Raw genomic sequence first — 16,667 nt, forward strand, 5'->3', positions numbered from 1 at the left:
GGCGCTCGCTGCGGGAGCGAGTGAACAGCTGAGAACATGGTGGCGGCCAACCTCGTCGGCGGCGCGGAGAGCGGTCCCGCAATTTTTTTCCCGAGAACAAACGCAAGCTTTTATTGCGATCATAAGTAAGCGGAATTTAGCGGAGCTGCTCGGTGAGGGCGGCCCCGTCCAAACCTTTGCGAAGTACGACTTGCGCGTCCGAAGGGGTCACAAAGGCTTCGGTGCAAGCACGCATGACACCGAGAGCTCCGATCACTGTAGAGCACTGCATGGTTGCGCAGAACGAGCAGCTCCTACCTCGCTGCCGTTCCTGGCTGCGCAAGAGCCTCTCGGACTCGGGGTCTGGTCGCGATCGGCGAGGTCTGGCGCGGCGAAACGTGGAGGCTTCCTCAAAGCGTGCACACACACGTCGCCTCTCGTTCAGAGTGGACCGGCGGCCCGGACTGGAGTCCTAAACGCCTTGGTTTTGATGCTTCTTCCGTCTCCCAACTTCTTCCACAGCACCGAAGACAGCGGGCGCGATCTTTACGTTCACTGAATGCGTCGAAAGGCCTCCACGTGCGATGCACCGGAAAACGTGGTGCGGCTGGTGCCGGAACGGAACTGACGGAACTGCATAACTTCGAGCTTTGAGTCAACGTGCACGGCAACAAACCGATCGTGACACTAAGCCGCGGATACCGCATCGCCGGTCGACAGGGGCAAATGGCCCGTTGCTCGTATCGTGGGCCGTGACTCGTACTCCGCCAACTCGGCGTCTTTTCGTGGCCCCTCGCGTCGTCGCAACCAGCCGCAAACATACCAGCCCGCGACCGTGGCCGATGTCGGAGAAAAGCGAAACCGAAACGTAAAGCTTCCGCCCAGTGGCTTCCGCTGCCGCGCCTTTTCTAACTTCCCGGCCAGTCCCGGTTTACACGCTTCCGGTCGTCGTGGAGATGGCGACGCAGCCAGACGTAGCGGTTTTGGCGCTGGCTCCTTCTGCGTTTTACGGGACAGATGTTTTACGGTCCGTTTCTACTGCGTCTCTGGCTCTCAACTCGACGACGCCTCTCATGGTTTAACCAGGCGTGGTCAGCCGGGGTCAGCACAGCTACCGGCTCAACTCGTCCGATCGCCGGACCGCAGGCGACTTCCGATTTCGGCCGTTAGGCCTAGGATCCGAAGGACTCTGTTTCCGTGCAGCGGTAAGCGAATCTCGTCCCGTTTTCGTTCTACTTTTAAATTACGTTAGGTGCGCTACAGTGTAAGCATGCGTGCCAAGTGTTCGTGACAATTTTGAACTAGAATAATTGTGCTTCATTGCGGTTTGTCATTTACGAAAAAGTAAATCGAGCAATGAACGAGGAGCCATGCTTGAAAACGATGTATGTACGATGTTAACTTCTACCTGGGCGGCTTAAAAAAAAGTCAAGACTGGTTACGGTTGGATGCGAGGCTGGTCCCAATGCAATGGTAACCACTTAGAGCACCTTTCTGAACAGCATGTAAGCAATATAGCGATCAACGAGACGAGCGACGACGAGAAGCTACGAGTGCCGGCGCCGAGCGACGAAGATCTCACTCTCGCTGCTTGCGCCGCTCGGTTCCTGGGCTTCTAGAAAACGTCGCTCATCACCTTGATCGCTCGCACCAATCGCTTTCATAATGTGTGTCTCGTCGCGCAGCTGACTACCGTGTTTATTCAAATATATGTCGACCTTTTTTTTTCTTTTCTTTTATTTTTTTTTCGGAAATCGTGATTAAAGAATTTCGACCTACATTCGCGACCAAATTTTGCGACCGTACCGGAGGCATGAAGCTATCGAGTCACCGAGCCGGCGTTGCCGTAGAGCTGCGCCGCTTCTTGTTTCCAAAAGCTTTTGTTAAACAACCGAAAACAACAGCGGTGGCCGATGCCGCTATCGCGCGCACCTCTTGGGGCATTGGATTTCGCCATCGCACCTCTAGCGTTCCCCTTGCTGGGCAATGGGGAAGGAGAGGAACGCGATGCGCCATGCACTTTGTCCTCCATCCTCGCAAACGCGCACAAAAAAAGAAAAAAAAAAGATGTTACTTTTGTTAGTTGCTTGAGGCGTCTCGGCTCGCGTGTTGCTCATGGCGACACGGCGGCTTTGTTTGCGTCTTTGTAGTTTGTCTTTCGTCGCTTCGCACCTTCTTTCGTTTCTTGTCGTCATTTTACAACGGTGTCAGTGAAGTATTGTGGCGGATTTGCGAGGATGTCTACCAAGCTGTGAAGTGATGTAAATAAAGGTTTCTTTCTTTTGCCCAAAATTTCCCCTGTTCTTAAAAATAAAAAAAAAGTCAACCTATATTTGAATTTTTTTTTTTTTTTTTATTCTCGGTGGGTCTAACAAATAGAGTTCGACCTATTTTCGAGTAAATACGGTAACTTTAATTTTTATTTTGGGTTACGTCGGACGTAACTCGAATGCTTGACAGTTACGTTGGGCGTAACTTTAATTTTTATTTCGGGTTCCGTCGGACGTAACGTTAGACACTGCGTTACACTTAAGAAAAATAGGGGCTGATGGTTCATCATATAAACCAACCATTTGTGTTTAAATAAAGCGAGTCACTGGCCTAAAAAAAATACTGCTGTCCTATAGGAATGTAGCGCTTCAGATAAATTTGTTAATTTTTGCTTTTAGTCTCTGCCCCACCAGATACAACATCTGGCCTAAAGCAGTGTTCCGGATCTCCTTCCAAGACCTCAGGCGGGTCGTCATTCAATCCAGGAGGCGGCGGCGTCTCATGGGCGTGTTGCTGGTGCTTCTTACTGGATGGTGCTACAGAGGGAAAAGTGGTCGTGCTTGGGAAAGGCAAGTATGGCCGCCGTAAGTATAGATATTGTTTTTACCTTTGCTCGGACCCACCTTTAAGAAATGCACAGTTCGCATGTGTGCATCTCTCAATGCTTCTACAGTCGGCTGTTAATATTTGGAGTGCTCCAACTCTGTCAGCGCTAGTTTCTCTAGATTATGCAAATGGGATGCAACACTAAACCACATATGCTGTCGCAACAAACAGTGCTCTGCTGAAGCACGCACTGTGGAATCTACTCTGGCTTTATAATGCAGCACAAAATAGTTGACGCCAAGTATAGCTACTTTTGTGACTCCGTTTTACCAAAAGCTCTGCCGAAATAAACTTGCCACCTTATAGGTAGTGCAAAAGAACCTCGCGTGCCTAACCTGGAGAAGGGCATTTTTTTCATAGGTAAATTTTTTCTTAAACCAATACCTTCAGCCTCCTTGAAATGTTAACATCATGTGACACTCAGAAGAACAGTAAACCCCTTAATGTTGGCGAACCTTTACTTTTCGCGGCCTTTAATTTTGCGGAATTCAGTGACTGCGATTATGTCCTTTGTGACCGATTCGAGAAGAAATAGGGGCCACCAAGATAAGGGGGTTTTACTGTCCATGGAGGAGAGAGGAAGTCACCTTTGTTTGTATGCAAGAGTAAAACCAACAACAACAATCATGGTGCCGACACTTTGTGAGCCTATCTGTGTCTATTGAATGATATCAATTTTGTTTTTGTTCGTTAAAAATTGTTGCCTGTCCACTGTGGGATGTCGTCTTCAACACGAGCAGTGGTTTTCCTCTGAAGCAGGCAGCATGGACGCGTGCCGCAGCACAACATAGTTTATTTGCAGGTGGTACCGCAGTTTGAAGGATGGTTCGCACAATATGGGGGAATCGCAATTCAATGTTCTACCTCGGGCGTAGACAAGATTTGCTCATTCTAAATCATTTTGTCTACAAATCGGGAACTTGCAACGAATGTACCCGCATGGTTGGAAGGGCCAGACAAGCCTTGCGAGCGCTTCGTTTTCTAGCCTCTCAGTCCTGAACCTACTCACGCACCACATGTGTAGATGTTCCGGTACGTGGGAGCACTTATTTGGAAAATGGTGAATGGCAACTGTTGTTATCTTTAAGGTGGACTGCATATTTGCAGTACTTTTCCTCACTTAAAAATATGTCTTACTAAAAATATGTAGTATAGCCGATGACAAAAAGAGAATGGCTGGGCGTCCTCCAGCACATGCTTGTGCTTTTCACCCCGCTTTAGACAGATGTGCTCGCTCCAGGCTCATCAGGCGCTGAAACGTCATCGAAGGTAGCAGACGGGCTGGAGGTCGAACAACGGAGACTTCTCCCTGCCTTTCTGATGGTGTCAGTGAGCATGTACTTCTATACTCTAACTTAGCTTAACCTGCACAGAGCTGAGTAGAATAGGCTTGGCAAGTGCCCTTATTGCATATGCATTTGTACAGCTGAGGCACTTTCTAAATCAAGAACATTGTGTACCTTACCTTCAAAAACACATCATTTTGGGGGTGCAAAAGGAATTCTAAGGCATATTTTTGTTTGTATTGTCCTATTACGCATCGACTCCTTCAACTTAATGCGGAGTCGACCCAGCCTCTTGAAAAATTTAATGCTTGCCAGGTAATTGTTTTGCATTTAGTTGATATATCAGTATTCAGTTAGGTATCCCAAGTCATTAGTCGTTGAGGTGGAGTCTCTCTGTAAGTCACTCATGTTTAACAGTCATAGAAATGCTTGTCAAATAATGGCACTGTCGAGGACATGTATTCAGCTCGAACAATCGCTGGGCACAAGCTGGTCGTGTGGTTACAGGCAGCAAACATCCCGGTTGGAACGTCCTATTTCGCAATGTAGCTGCAGACTAAATGAGGGCCCCACTCATAAACGTCTATACTTTTAGTCTCTTTAAGCTGGACCACTTTTGAAACTACAAGCCTTTGCAGCAAAAACAGCATGACGCATGATTATAAGCTCGACGTACCATGGCGTCCAACTAGAAGGTCACATGGCTTGCTTTGTGCACTGAATTTGCAAGGATGGCTTGAAGCTTCTGTCGTGGTTAACTTTAAGCTGAGATAGTTTAAAATAATGCTCTCAGTTTTTAGTGTTGCCCGGCATGGTTAACAAGTTGGTGATATAGCGCTGCATTGAAAAGTCTGTGCATTCATGACTGTATCACCTTATGAATGCAAGCTACCTATTAAACTCTTCGTTTTTCAGAGAAATGAAATGCACTTTGCTTCCAATTGCACCCGCTTCTGTAACTTCATGGTATGAAGCACCTTATGGCTGCAAGCTCTGACCGATCTTGTTCTGTGGTCTGCGCAGGCCCATATGAGGGAGTCACTCCGAGAGCCTCACCAGAGTTTCCTGCCCGTGGTCGTTCTAAATGTTTTTGTTGTAGGTATGCATCCTTTCTGTCTTTCCCTTAATTGTACTCAAACGTCTTCTTTTCATTGTCGCCGATTTGCCTCAAAATTGGTTAAGCACACAAATGCACGCTGTACAACTGTATTGTACATATTTTTTCCAAGGTAACTTTTCTTTGCCAAAGTTAGATTTTTTTATGAAGGTTAGTCTTTTTTGTTTTTATTTTCAAATTTATGCGAGTTTCCATGGGCAACACTAAAACGTTATGCCAGAAGCAAGGACAAGTTCACTGCTCTAATTTGTTCTCAACTGATTGCAAGAAATTTCGTTAATGTCGTGAAACCTCCTTCCAGCGCTTGCTTTGCAGCATAAAAAAAAATTATACATAGGACATACTCTGTTTCTTAAACTGCTTGCTCATTCTGCAGGTCTGCCTGCCATAGATGTCCTGCTACTGGAGAGCAGGCGAATTCAATTGCTGGTTTTGCCATTGCTTTTTTTTTTTTTAGACGTTGTCTTAGTAGTTCTTGTAAATTTGGAGATTTTCCTAAAAAGCAAGCCGGGAAGAATATTTAGTTTAGTTACGAAGCTGAAAATAATGATTTAGTACCCCTTTGTCACTAAAATAGATACTGTGTGCCGCTGTTAGTGTCAAGCCGAGATCCACGCTTTTTTGGCATTTTGCTCAGAGTGGTACCCATTCTTATTCGTTAGCCTCTTGGTGTGCCAACTAAACTCTTTGTATACAGACACCTGCCCTCTGCTGGTACACTCTACCCTCATGTTCAGCGAGTGTATGAGCCGGAGTTGTATCCACAGTCGACACTCGCTGAGCACGAGGGTAGGAAAATCTTTCCATTGCAGCAGAGCCATATATGGGGAGAGTCTGGCAGTCTATGATTTCGCTGCCGTAACGTCTCCCTTCCGAGTGAGCTGATCAGCCCGCGGCACAGAGCAAGAGGCGTGAGCGCATGCGCGTGAACTCTAGGCTGCTCCCAGCTGAGCGGGGAGGGCCGCCATTTTCATTCATTCGCCCGGCATGGGATCGATATTCAAATTTCGGTTCTTTCCTTTTATTTGGCAGGCTCTGGCAATACAATGATATAGTGTTATTCCTCGGTGGCTTAAAAACCTAAAGAAAGAAGTTCCTCCATGTTTGAACGCACTTTTATTTAGGCAAAAAAAATAAATAAGCCCGTAGCAGACGACACGTAGCCTCAACAGTGCTCCGTGCAGACAGCTTTGCGTCAAAATGGTGGTCGGCTCCTCTTTGTTTCTCTGCTGCCTTCTCTCTCCCTCCTTCGGCGTTCTCCTCCCTTTCCTCCTCTCCGGCGCCTTCGTTGCCACACCCGCTGGCTAAACTCTCCCACTATACGGCTTTGCATTGCAGTAGTAGTTTTATTTGTAGTCTTTACAGTTGAATGTGAATATTTGACAGAAGTCTCAGGTTGGGGCGAAAGGGGGTTAAATGAATGCATTTGATCATTCACCTAAATTCGGTACCCATCATTTTAACGCCTACGTAGCTTTGTCCTGGGGGGTGACTATGACTAAAATAAGAGGATCTATGTGCTGATCACGAAAGAATATGCTAGCCATTCTAATGTAGCTCTGCCAAGTACTTGATTGTGATTTGTTTTTATTTTCAGCTACTTGGGTGCCTCAAGATCTGGAGATCCTAGTGGCCACAAGCTTGGACTCAATCTTTTTCTGTGGTCTGGGCAGGACCATGGGGGAGGTAATCCCAGCAACAAGAGCATCGCAGTATCTCCCTGGCTGTGACTTTCGGTCTGCGTCACGACAGGGGAGTCCTCGTGCCACCAGGTGTTAGGTATGTCACTTGAAATAAGCATTTTTCTTACCTATTAATAGAACAGCAAAAGCACTACTAAGCCTAAAATGAAAAAAAAAACATATTCAAATCTTGGGTTGGATGAAATTCCAATTACAAAAAGGAGTCTGCAGACATGATTAACATGTGAACTTAAAGCCCGCGGATGTAGGTTCGACGGTGTCACAGAAATAACTTCCCGCAGATCTCCTTGCTCGTGCTATACCCAAACAAATTCTTAAAATAATCATTGTGTTTCGTTGGTGTCATCAATCTTATGTCCCTACCACACTCACCAGTCGGGACATGTGAAATATAAAAAAACAGGAACTTGCACATTGTCAGCTCTGCAAAGATTTATATAGTAAACAGAGCATAGCACGTTCAGCTTAAGAAAAAAATTCAGTGCAGGCCTATATTCATGGTTCACATATGTGTAATTGCTCTTTATAATGAAGTGAAAACTGCTTAAGTTGTGGCCCACTACAGGCTTTCTATTAGTGTTAAAAAGTGCGGTAGAAAATATGATTGCGCTTGGAAGACGGGGACATAGGAAGGACAGACACAACAGAGCGCTAACTTTCAACTGATTTAATTCAAGAACCTCAGCGTAGAAACGGACTGTGTCGCCGCACCACATCTCAACCAATCCGTGGCCCTGCCACGGACCGCAAGTACGCCAAATCCTTATCCGCCAAGTCAATTGACGCCACACTGACACAACTTGTGCCGGAACTATTTATAGTGTCAGCCTCCATAATCTCGCTAACAGTCCTATCTTTGTGCCTCTCAAGAACAATAGACGAAACAAATAATGGTTTGCACCCGCAGTCATGACAGTGACACGACAGATCATGACTGCGAGTGCAAACCATTATTTGCTCAGTCTACTGTTCTTGCTAGGCACAAAGATATGACTGTTAGAGAGATTATGGAGGCTGATGCTATAAATAGTTCCGGCACGTGTTGTGTCAGTGTGGCGTCAATTGACTTGGCGGATAAGGAGTTGGCGTACTTGCGGTCCGTGGCAGGGCCACGGATTGGTTGAGATGTGGTGCGGTGACGCAGTGTGTTTCTACGCCGAGGTTCTTGAATTAAATCAGTTGAAAGTTAGCACTCTGTGGTGTCTGTCCTTCCTATGTCCCCGTCTTCAAAGCACAATCATGTTTTCTAACGTACCGTACCAACTTGCCCAACAATCAGCACTTGCTAAAAAGTGCTATTGTGTTTTAAGCAGCTCGCACCAAATATTTTCTTGAAATACATAGGTTCATGGAAATTATTATGTAGATGTTGGCAGACAGTCATGGTGAGGCCAATCCTTAATGCCAAGTGGTCCACTTATTCAGAGTTAATTGAGTTTGTAAATATTGTAGGTCGCAAATTAAATTTTTATGGTACGCAATGGGCACAATCATCCGTAATGACTAGCTCTACCTAGGGGAACTTCATACGTTTACTACGGCAAGATGGTTTCGAAAAACAAAGTATTTAGTTTATTCAACTCCTGCACTAACCTTGTCTTTAGAAACTTTTTATATTCTTTGCGATGCTGAGATAAGATTCTGGAAATAGTTTTTCTAGAACTACTCTAGATATTTCCAGTTCATCATTTTTCTCGCAAAGCATTCGAGAGAGCCAAACCCTGTAATGTATGGAGGGAACTCACAGAATGATGCGACTGACAGTTTGGAACATTCGGCACTGTAACAGTAATAATGACATGTCACTTATGTAATGTTCATTATCGCAGATCAAACTGCTTTTTCCGTCTACACTCATTTTCAGTAGACTCATTCAGCGAACTCCCACCTGAGACTGCAGCGCTGGGTTCTGCAAAGTAATTTGAATGAATATAGATGCAACAGGTTTCTTTGAGCGTGCGTCTAACACATATTCTTCATATTGAATCTGCTAACTGTATTCATGTCCATGTCCATAATTCCACATTCCAGCTTATTTTTATTTTGACATTTGAGTTTTCTTCAGTACTTTTCTCAACATCTGTGCTTGCTGAGCCGTACTCAAGTCCATACATCTTGTCTTTTGCTATTACATTAATATATAAAACTGTTGATGCCGAGTGAGAATTCAAGGTACCGAATCTGTCGTGCGAGCTAAATAAGAACCAATAAAAAGCTCTACAAAGGAAATTTTGTTAAAGGATGCTTTATGGGCATTAGAATAGCACATGCCATGCTAAAAAAAAAATACAAATTCTTGTTAGGTATGCGAGGATGACAGTGCTGTGCTGTTTCTGATGTGTCACAAAAAAAAAATCAGTGCCATACAGTGTTCCTTACGGAAGTACAAACTGTTGAATTCGAAGCCCAGAAGTTTTATTCAACAATGTTCCTCAATACAAATGTATTTAGAGATCTGAGCCACTGACTCATACATGACTATGTGGCAAACATTAATTTTCATGTGGATTATAGTTTACAAGGTCTAGTCTGCATTGATTTATTGCATTCATGCTGAAACTGGGAGGTGTTCTCTGGGTATGAATAAAGAGATAAACATTTCTTGAAATCAAAACATTTGAGAACGGACAAAAGGAAGGATCTGAGAACGGTATCTTAGATTCTCTTCTTTTTCTTACAGTATCTCTAATGTTCACTTTATTTCACCTGATGCATTTAGTTTTTAGCGCAGCTCTTAGCACCCGTTTCCGCGTTTTGCGGCGTCGCTGTCGGCGTAACCACCCAACTAAACTTGGCAGGAAATTGAATTAATGTAGTGGTCATGTGACGTTAATATTTCCGCTAAGTCTAGCTGAGAAACTGAATTTTTTTATGGCTGACGTTACACGGTCATGCGACGTCATTTTCCCTGCTACTTTTAGCGGAAAAACTGCATTTGTGTTCAGGTCATGTGACATCAATTTCTGCGCTAAATTTAGTGGGAAACTTAACCAGCTAAATTTAGTGGGGAAATTTTCCCGCTAAATTCAGGGAAGTTTCCTGCTAAATGGGAGGGAGCAGAAGAGGAGGAGGGGAGGGGGAGGAGGGGCATACCTTCCCATCCTCCTCTTCAAGATCTGTGCTCTAATTTCACGTTACAGAGAATTGTAAACGTCTCGTATTTCATCTCATGTTTATTCAACTTTTATATTGCAGGTGCGCTCGCAGCACAAATCTGGGTTGTGCTGATCCTCTACGCACAAGTTAGGAACTCCTGAGTGGCAAGAGTGGGAGTTTGGTCTGACAGCTCAAGGGACACCATTGTTCAGTATTGAATTTTTAATAATCTTCTTTTAAGCAAAGTTAAGCTTTGCTGCATGCAGTTCTTGTAAAAATAAATACCTGCAACCAAATTTACCAGGTCACGACATTTCGCCTCTGCTCTTAGTGGTCCTGGTGAGCCTCGGATAAGAGCTTACTGGTGTGCAAACACCATGCTTGTTTGAAACCACTCACTGATGTAGAGACTCGCTGACATCCAGCATTCCAATGAAACGCTGGATGTCCACAAGTCTTTCTTGAACAATGCAAGCGGGGAAGGAACCATACAATCGTATCGTATTGGGGGACATTCTACAGTTTTTTTTCTATGTTTTACAGATTTTTTTTAAAAAAGCCGTAAAAGCTACATTTACGCGGTCTGTGCACGTGAGTTATATGGCCAGGGCGGCATAGTATAAAAGGCTAATTTGTAATGATCCGTCGGCTTATTACAGAGATGTGCCAGACTTCTTTCAGAAAACTAGATGGAGGTTCATTCTAGCGTAGTTTTATCCCGCGAATCTGAATATCCCGTTCGTTTTCCTCAAAGATATAACTAAACATGAGAAAACACAAAAAACATCCCACCAACAGTGACATCCTAAGAAGACCTTTCGGCCGCCAAGCGTGTGTCGCTTAAGGGCCGCGCGTCCAATCGCAAGTTTTCTAGGTATATTCTCCGGCACTGGCACCAGTCGTGACACATTTTTCTGCCCTTTTAAAAAATAGCATGTGCGTGCATAGCTTTGATAGGCGCTGAAGATGCGTGAACAAAGATTTTGAAAGCTGCTGTTGTGACGTCGCTCTCTAGGGAGGCGCTTTCACAGCTCTTTAAAAATGACTATGCAGCCTTGATTAATTAAATTAGCAAATAATTTTGATATTTGAGATTCTGGAGGTCGAATGAAGGAGATTTAAAAGTGTTTTCTCAAATACAAAACTGCTTCAGCCTCTCTCTAAGTATAGTATGTTCGTGAAATTTTTAATCAGTGAAAATAGACCCATGGTTCCAATTAGAAACCTGCTAAGCATCATCAAAACACACTAAATCAATTTTCTTTGTAAAGATATAAGACGAGTAGCATTTTATGGCGTTATAAAAAAATGGTCAATTTGGACGCATTTCCAGACTTCGGTTTCTTACCAGAGCGCATCTTTGCACCTGCGGTCCAGCTGCCCGGTGACCGCAGTGCGAAGCCGCCCCCTCGCCTCCCTCGTAGGATGAAGGGAAGCAAGGCGCATGTGTGTTGCGTGTCTATGCCCCTGGGGAACAGGACCGTGGGTGCAGAGATGAGCTCTGATAAGAAACTGAAACCTAGAAACTCGTCCAAATAAAGCTTTTTACAGAATGCATAAAACGCTACCCCTGAATTATATCCTTTTAAAAAGACATTATTTTGTGGTTTTCAATGACTCAGCAAGTTTCTAATTGAAACCATATTTTCATTTTCACTAATTAAAAAGTTGATTAACAAATTGTATTTAATTATCTGACTGATCGTTACGACTAGGTCCCTATACTACGTACGCCTGGCCGTATAACTCGCCTGCACAAACCGCATTAATATAGCTTTCACGACCTTTCTAAACATATATGTAAAGCTTAAAACTAAATCGCCCTGTACAACAGTGAAAAGGCGAAACCAACACGCTGGAGCCATATGGCTCCACCACGCTGGTATCGCCTTTTTGCTGGTATAGGATGTCCCATATTACGTTATGCATGTATGGTTCCGTCCGCCTACATGGTTCCGCCTATATCCACTACGCTGGTATAGGATGTCCCATAATACGACACGCTTGTATGGTTCCGCCCACCTGTATCGTTCCGCCTTATTCCACTATACTGGAGCCGCCTTTTTCGCTTGTATAGGATGTCCCATATTACGGTTACGCTTGTATGAGCCTTTTCCGTCATCTTTCCATCATCGAGATTTTCCAATAGGGTAGTTAATACCAGCGCACTCATTTGCAAAACAATAGACCATTTTCGAAAATCCCAGGAGCCATTCATAGGATATACTTGAATAGTTGTCTGGGACTTGCTTTTTTGCCGATTGAACAAGAGTCCAAACCGAACACTTAGGCAGCACTCATGGCTAGCTCGCTCAGCCTTAACCATCCAAAACCATTAGTACCCCTTCTGACATGAATACCTAAGAGAAAGATAATCCACCATCTCTCTCCCTCTCTCTCTATTTTCTCCTTTGTATGCAATGGCAGCCATAAGTGGTTGCATTCATTTATCCCATCCCCAAGTTAGCACCCCCCAGGCACGTAGCCAGGGGGGAGGCCCGTGGGGCCCAGGCCCCCCTCGAAATCTTCCATTTTGCTGGGACCTCCTCTCCCCCCTCCCCCTCATACAGCATTTTGTCATGGGCGGGCCCCCCCGAAACAAAATCCTGGCTACATGCCTGGCACCCCCTGCCAGTGGCAGGGAATACAGGGTACAAAGGGAGGGGGCAGTTGCCCCCCCCCCCTTTTCCGTGACATTTGAAACAATTTAGCAGACAATATGGGAGAGGGGGACAGTGTTTAGCTTCCCTGCACATCACCCCTCCACCTTCCAAACGGTAGCAATTCAGCTGGCCTCTGCCCACAGTGGCAAAAGACATAGCTCTATATTTATAGACTTTCCCGAAGGGTAGGATGAATGCAATTTCTTAACATCTGGATTTGTCCAAGTGGAATTGTCAAAATTTTATAGATTAATTAGCGTGAACAATTTATTGTGTTTCAGTGCTGACTGCCGTATATTATAGTTTATTTTACAACTTTACACAAAAAAGCTAGCGAATGCATGTAACATCTCAGTTTGGGGAGACCATTAATTAAATGTAATTTCAGCTCTACAAGGAGCTAATTTGCTATAAAGTACCATTTAACCTTAATAAAAAAAAAAACAATTATACACACTAAATGCACAAATTCTAAGAAAAAAAAATATATCTATATATATATATATATATATATATATATATATATATATATATATATATATAAAAGTAGCCCAACCCAAGAACACACAGGTTTTGGTACGCAAGAGTTAAAATAATTGATAAATGAGCCACATGACAAAACAAAGAATGCATTGTGGCGTGCTTAAGCTCCCACCACAACCAACACTACTAGATAGTCAGCAAGCTGTTCATGTGTGCCACTTCATCATGCAGCTAGCTGCACAATAGATGTGGGCTCTAAATTTCTCGTTGCATGTGAATGAACTGGTTGCACCACTCTGAATGGAGGTGCAGCCACATGCACTGCAAAATCGAATTTAGAGCTCTTTTTTTTTCAAATAGTAGGAAGGTGAATCTATAAATTGCTTAGGCCTACTCTCGCAACATCATAGTGACCCTGAACTTTTAATCTAACCTTAAAGGGCCTCTAAAAAAAAATTATTTTCAGCAGTTTGGTTGGGACGCACGTGTCAAAAAATAAATTTTATGTGAAAAAAAAAAGTTTAGAGCAATATTGACGGCAAAAGATTGATATGAAATTATGCGGGCAAAGTCCATGACATCGCAGAATGGTCATTTGCTCTTTCCACCTCAAAGTGAAGGCGAAGCCGATCCACCTCTCCTCCACACACCCGAATGCCAAGAGAAAAGCAGTTGAAAGGAGGTGACTACTGACTTAATTGCAAGGCACCTCGCACCATCAATATTTCTCTAAAATAATTTTTTTTTTCGCTTAAAGTTTTTTTAACAACCAGACTTTAAAAAAAAAAAAATTTTTTCTTTTCAGGGGTTTTTAAGAACTGATAATTACAACCTTGTCATTTAAGTTCACGCCTATATTTGTATGTTGATTTAAAAACAAAAAAAATGCTTTAAGGCTTACGGTATTTGCGGCACAGAAATATGTAGTCATAAATGTACCCATATTATTTACAAGTTAAAAATCAAACCGCTGGCCTCCCTCTTCAGCTCACCAGTGTCAAATGTACTACTAAAGTAAGTCAAATAAATACCCTGTTATACGAAAGAACATGACAGTTAAACAGAACATGACATTCGAATGAATCAAGAAATTAAAATAAATCAGTCACATAAAAAAAACTCGCTGAGTAAAGACAATTACTGGCAAAGATATTCAAATATTGCAGTGACGTAACTGACACTCCACTCGCACCCAACATGCCGAATCTTGGCAAATAAGGACTAACTCAACGCTCTGTGGCATTCGGCTTTGGACCTACTGGGAGGACTTTACTACAGCACACATCTACCACCAAGAAGACAGCCATATTTTAACAGCAAAAATGAAATAAACATGACTTCGAACACAAAAATAACCAATCATAACGTCTCTCACGGACTATTAGAATAAAAAGCACTTACAAATAGCGCTTTACAGGGCCTTTTGCCGTGGATTACACGCTGGACTCGTCGGAGATTCCTGGTCCAGAGTTAGACACAATCCAAGCTCATGGAATCCTGACAAAAAAGTACATTCACTGTAAAAAAAAAAAATCCGACAAATTAATAGAAATTGCCACCTGATTTTTGATGCCGGTACAATTACCGTTGTCTTCCATCAAGGTCACAGCATTAACGTGCATGACAGTAATGAGGCCCTGCAGTTTTCCCCGCAACTTGACCCTTAGAAGCAAGGCAGAAAACTATAACTCTCAGTCACTGTACTGCACGTGATGCACGGATACGTGAATTGTTCCGGCATAAAAAATTAGCTGCCATGTTGTTCGTAACTTGCGACGGCTAAAAACCGCAACTCTCAATCACCGAGTTGCACGTGACGCACGACGAAGGGAATCGTTTAAATTAGCTGGTGCGTAGCTCGCGCCTTGCAGCAACGGCCAGAGCCTGTTGAACTGCGAGCTGCAGTGACTTAACAAAATGGACGTCTCAGTGAACAATAAGTAGAGCATTTTACTAATATAATTATTGTTCCCCGAGACGTCCGTTTCATTAGATCACTGCAGCTAGCAGCTCAACAGGCTCTAGCCGTTGCTGCAAGGTGTGGACAACACGGCAGCTAATTTTTAATGTCTAAATGATTCACGGCATCTAATTTTTAATGTCTGAATGATTCACGGCAGCTAATTTGTAATGTCTGAATGATTCCCATTGTCACGCATGACGTGCAGCTCAGTGATTAAAAGTTGCAGCTTTCTGCCGCCGCAAGTTACGGACAACACGCCAACTAAGTTTTGATGCGGGAACAATTCAGATTAAATATCTAGTGCCCATGAAATGTGATTAGGTTGTGAGGCCAAGTTACTTTCAGGAGTTAACTCCAGCTGCACATCCCAGCAGTTAGCAGGTGCCTAAACACTGTTAAAAATTTGAAGCAAGTGCACACAAGATACAGTACTAGGTAAAACATGTTCATACCTTTTTTTCTTAAGAAATAATTAGTGGGCCATTTCCAGCTTTCATGTAGAAGGCCATCTCTGACTTTCAGAGCAATCAAGTCCATATGAAGAACTACAGATCCTGGAAAAAAAAGTGGAATGCGATTAGGTTCTGAACAGAATGCAATGACAAACTAAACCTCCCGATTTCTGCAAACTAATCACAGTGCAGGTAACTCAGATTCATTCTGGCAGGCACTAAACAGTGAAACCAACTTGTGACTTATGCTATGGAACCATTTTAACAAGGCAAGTCCGAAAAATATTTTTCAAAATATTTCCACATTCAGTGAGTTTCTTCAAGCCTGCTGTCACAGGTTAATTTCAGAGGTTACTGCCAAGTGCACCTCCCAGAGATAGGTGTTTGAACACCGTGTTAGTAAGAAATTTCAAGCAAGTGCACACAAGATGCAGCACTGACTAAAACATGTTTGTATCTTTATTCTTGAAAAATAATTAGTGGGTTGCGTCCAGCTTACAAGTGGAAGGCAATGTTTGTAACTTGCCCAGCAATCAAGTCTATATGAACAACTATAGAACCTTGAAAACAAAGAAAAACAAAAAATGTGGAATGTGGTTAGGTTCTGAACAGAATGCAATGACAAACTAAACCACCTGATACCTGCAATATGAGTTACACGCAAGTGCACTGCAGGTGCCAGCGTGATTTGAGAAAGCTATAAACCCAAATGAAATGAAATTGCTTGAAAGGGGCCAGGACACAGAAAGTAGGCAAGTTAGAATATTCATTACATGACAGCCACCATAGGTTACTGGACATACAGAAAACCTTTCAGAATATTTAAAGCTCCAATAATTACAAAAATATATCTTTTAATGTTTCTGACTTTTATCTGGTGACCAGGATACCTAGGTGACCGGGCGATGCCTGAACATCGGACTCTGAGAACACCAAAGCTCATTGCAAGGGACCGCATACTAGCATTTAGCGGTGCACTGTCGAGATTGCAGGTGCAAACCACACTTCTCCAACACCATTGTATTGTTTAAACACCAAAACCAAATGT

At 43.5% G+C, this 16,667-nt stretch overlaps 1 long non-coding RNA gene across 1 annotated transcript; it reads left to right on the plus strand.

Annotated features, from left to right (window-relative positions):
- Positions 1-912: 912 nt before the first annotated feature.
- Positions 913-12,088, plus strand: LOC121046396. Its single transcript, XR_006077500.1, has 4 exons — positions 913-1,184; positions 2,649-5,241; positions 6,857-7,038; positions 10,158-12,088. It is a non-coding gene; the product is annotated as an uncharacterized LOC121046396 (long non-coding RNA).
- The last annotated feature ends 4,579 nt before the right edge of the window (positions 12,089-16,667 follow it).

Source organism: Ixodes scapularis, unplaced genomic scaffold (assembly GCF_016920785.2).
Source record: "Ixodes scapularis isolate PalLabHiFi unplaced genomic scaffold, ASM1692078v2 PGA_scaffold11__112_contigs__length_91849675, whole genome shotgun sequence".
Classification (NCBI taxonomy): Eukaryota; Metazoa; Arthropoda; class Arachnida; order Ixodida; family Ixodidae; genus Ixodes; species Ixodes scapularis.